Source organism: Dermacentor silvarum, chromosome 4, assembly GCF_013339745.2.
Source record: "Dermacentor silvarum isolate Dsil-2018 chromosome 4, BIME_Dsil_1.4, whole genome shotgun sequence".
In the NCBI taxonomy this organism is placed as follows: domain Eukaryota; kingdom Metazoa; phylum Arthropoda; class Arachnida; order Ixodida; family Ixodidae; genus Dermacentor; species Dermacentor silvarum.
This window is the reverse complement of record NC_051157.2, coordinates 219346605-219351229: the sequence shown is the minus strand read 5'-3', so window position 1 is coordinate 219351229 and position 4625 is coordinate 219346605.

Below are 4625 nucleotides of genomic sequence, written 5' to 3'. Positions count from 1 at the left end.
CACAAAAGCAATTCTTTTTTTTTTTTTTTTTTCGAGCGCTTTTTTTCTTGCGTATCCGTGGTCCCTTACAAAAATAGTTCTTCTGCAGCACAGTGTGCGTGTGTTCGAATTTGAGAAAAAGCCCTGTTCTAAATAGAAAGAAGAAAACAATTTCGGTTAGAGCAACTGCAGAAGAAGAAACGACGTCCCGATTCTGAAGCAGGTTCTGATTTGTCACAATCGCAATTCTCTCTCTTTTTTTTTTTTTTCGTGCGCTTTTTCTCCTTGCATTTCCGTGGTCCCTTACAAAAATAGTTCTTCTGCAGCAGTGTGCGTGTGTTCAAATTTGAGAATGATCTGATTCTGAAGCAGGTTCTGATTAGCCACAATCACAATTCTTTTTTTTTTTTCGTGCGCTTTTTTTCCTTGCATTTCCGCGGTACCCCTTACAAAAATGGTCCTTCTGCAGCACATGCAACACACACAGCGTGCGTGTGTGTGTTCAAATTTGAGAATGATGGAAGTACCTAGCGCTGCAACTAGAACAAGAATTAATTATGAGTAAAAATGCACACTACCGAAGCCCAATCCCTGTTCTAAATAAAATGAAGAAAACAATTTCGGTTAGAGCAAATGCAGAAGAAGAAACAACGTTCTGATTCTGAAGCAGGTTCTGATTTGCCACAATCACATTTCTTTTTTTTTTTCGTGCGCTTTTTTCCCTTGCATTTCCGTGGTCCCTTACAAAAATGGTTCTTCTGCAGCACATGCACAAGCAATAAACGACGACACAATCGTCAGCGATATTTTCCTGGCCATTTAAAGAAATGTTTTCCGATCCATTTACACACATACACACACATGTGTGTGTGTGTGTGTGTGTTCAAATTTGAGAATGTTCACACTACCTAACGCTAGAAAAAGAAGAATTTATTTTCTCACTCGCGAAAATAAAACACATACTACAGAAGCTGTTCTATAAATAAAAAGAAGAAAACAAATTTTGTTAGAGCAAGTGCAGCAAAGATGTCAAGTTGTCTACACACAGCAGCGAAAGAATTACGATTTGAACAAATAAATAGCAAAACAATTCAGGTTAATGCGAGAAAACAAGTAAGCTGATGACATGGCATAACGCTGTCGCCGCCCCCCCTGCCTTTCGTCACGTCTCCGAGCTAGGCGCCAGTCCGGCCCGCGAGCAGCTTCCGTTATCTCCTTGCTATCCGCGGCGTTCACTGATACAGACTGATATGACGCCGCGCCTGTAGTATCTAAAAGCCCAAGGAGCGGGGTTGGCGCCACAGCGCAACGTGGCGCCCGACGGAATGACGAAGTAAATTTGGCGGCCCGCCGGCATTGAAGCGTTAGGCCAACGCCGCAGACAGCAAAGAGATAACGCAAGCTGCTCGTTTGGTCGGACAGCCGTGACGTCGGAGACGTGACGAAAGGGCCGGGGGGTGGCGACATCGACGACAGAGACGCTCTTTTTGCGGCCAGTTTCAGTTTCAAGCAGCCTGCCAAGAGGAACTAATTGTTCGCGTAGCTCCCACATGAACTCCGCTATTCAAAATTCGATCCTTGGGCTAGGTAGTGTCGAGGACGGGCCCCAAAGTACTCATTTGCCACCTATTGTTGATCATTAGAAAGTTAATTAGCGTAAATTTGCTAATTACGCACGTAATTGCGGAAATTGCTCTGTATTATCTAGAGGCCGCCAATCCGTACACTGGCAATGGCAAACATAACTTGACAAAGATTTACATTTTACTAATTTTAAAATTTGGTGCAGCTAAAAAAAAAAAAAAAAAACACCCTGTATACTGACAGACTTCGGTTGCTTTACAAAAAATAGGCTAAAGGACCACCACTGTTTATATAAAGACGGAAACAGGCGGAAATTGTCAAGTGCTTTTTGCAAAATGAATAAATTTAGAATCTATTCTGGTGCTCGCAGTTTCGAGCAAAGAATGTGGAGCAAGAGAGATATGGAAAAAAAAAAGTCACTACTTTCTTCGCGCGGCGGGATTCGAACCAGGGTACACACGATCCGAAGGGGAGTGCTATCCACTAACGATAACCACTGGACTATGGCACCCACTCTTGCAGAACAAGAATTTATGGGTACCATAAATGCTTGCTCGTTGTACCGTTGCGTTGTACCGACGATTGTAAGACAACTTGCTATGGGCCACAGAAAGAGAAAATGAGAGCGTGAGACACACAGAGAGGAAAAGAAAGCGAGAGGAAAAGAAAAGAACGCTTACAGAGTTTACTACTGTTTCATACGTTTTCACAAGCGTGGATCGTCCTTAATTTTTTTTTTTTTTTTTTTCACTTTCGCTGAAAATGCAGAAATCGTAGGGCGACTTTTGGTATATTGTGTACGTACGCGCGCGGCCACGTACATGCCTAATTAAATGGTCTATCTGAAACCACGGCTGTGCTGACGTACGCGTGGGCACGAGCGAATTTAGTTATTGAGCACCAGCTACGACACGAGAAACGTTTAACTCGGAACAAGCGTTGCTGGTCGCCGATTCCTGCGCTAGTCCACCGTCTACATAAACATCGGTTCGCAAATTAAGTTCCGCTACATGAAGTGAGGTGTAAATGGAACTTTTTTTTTTTTTAAGCGAAAATCGATGTCCACTGTCAAACGTTTCGATACTTGTCTAGCTCATGCTGCAGTGCACGGCTACAAGGGGTGCACGGTGAATCGGCTCAGCTGTGCAGGCATTGCACGGCTGAGTGACATTATATTGCGGCTAGCGACAGTGTCGGCGCCGCGACCGTTTCAAGCTTTCAAATCAAGCTGATTCTCAGCTTTCATTTCTTTTTAATACATAGGAGAGGAGGCTTGGAGGAATACAAAACAATAAAATACATTTGTTTTCGGATAAAACAATTGCCGTTTTTCGAAATTTGCGTTTTCCCCCCGACCAAGCACAATTCATTACCCTTTCTTTACGGCTTCACCGTCGCGCAGCGCTGCTCTGCGCTTTAGCCGAACCAACAGGCAAACTTATGGGCGCCGCCATTTTGGAAAAAAGGCCGCAGACATATTCCGACCTAACTCGGCGAGTTTTCAACGCAGACTGATGAAATTAGCTTTATTTTAACGAGAAAAATGCGACAAGTGCCACAACTAACAGCTAGATGCTCGACGGATTTCCTAAAGGCACAAAACCGCTCCTTACTGTAATTATGACAACGAGTGTTACCGCGCGCCATCTAGCATTTGTACGCCACAGCGATGCACTTCGCGCTTCCTTTGTCCGTACATAGATGGCGCCCATAGTTTTTTTTGCCTGTTGGTTCGGCTTAGCGCAGAGCAGCGCTGCGCGACGGTGAAGCCGTTGTGAAAGGGTAATGAGTCGTGCTCGGTCGGGGGGAAAACGCAAATTTCGAAAAACGGCAATTGTTTTATACGAAAACAAATCTATTTTGTTGTTTTGTATTCCTCCAAGCCTCCTCTCCTATGTATTAAAAAAATCAAAGCTGAGAATCAGGTACAAGACAGCGAAAAATGCAAGAAACACTCGCCCGGACTCATGAAAGTGCGAATTTTTCCGGATTTCGCACACGCGGCATATCGCTCCGCGGCGTTGCTTGCTCTTGCTTTTTAGTGGAGATGTAGGTAGGCCTGGCCCCTTCTCCCCAGAGCTCACATCGGCATCGCGGCAGTTTTGCTGAAAATGGGAAAAGAAAACCATTTCCCGGCCGAAGTCCAGCATCTTTAAACATTAAAACGTGTTTGTCCCAGTTCTTCAATTTGTAGCATTTTAGAGTTTGTGCACTAAAATTTGCGTACTTTACGTAGTGTGATCATAATGAAATTTCGCATGCTTATCCTTTAACATGTCCTGAATGCAAAGAAACAACTTTCAGAGCTTTCCACAAATATTTTCAGGAATTATAATTATGAAAATTTCTTCGTTGAGAATGGTAAAACTGAAACTAGGCGTTGTAAATTTTTGTAGACTAAAGCACGAATGTTGCAGTATATTTTTGCGGCTGTATGGAATGGTACTATTTATAGGGAGAAATATGAGCTATTTCTTCGTGTTTTCTTATGCTCACTGGTATCGCCTAAGCTTCCACAAAAAATGCATTGTTTTGACAGATGCATGGCGTGCGAATCATTCACCAAATGAGCAATAAAAAAAAACTAAAAGCGGATTTGAAAACGTAGGCGCAAATGGTGAAAATTTCGTTGAGCTCTCAGGAATATTTAAAGAAGAGGTTTGGCGAGTTTGGCCGTCATGTGGCGCTTATTAGGGTATGTTTTATGTTGCGCCTAATTAGTTAATCAATTTAGATAAATTATGCAAAGTGTTTAGTGTTCACGTTAGGGCCCAGTGCGTTTCGTTTCTTTGTAGAGGGCCTTCCAAAACGACCAATGCATCTTTTTTTTTTTTTTTTTGCGGCAACACGCATGACATGCTGCGTAGTGATTTTTTTCCGGCGTTTAATGAAACGCCACCAAATAGATAATAAACCCACGTATTTCACGCGCGCGCGCGCACACACACACACACAATTATATATATACATGTGTGTTAGCGTGCGTGCGCGCGCGCGCGCGTGCGTGCCAGCTGAACAAGTGACGGAAATTGCGTTTCGTTATATCTCGGCGACTGCTGTTC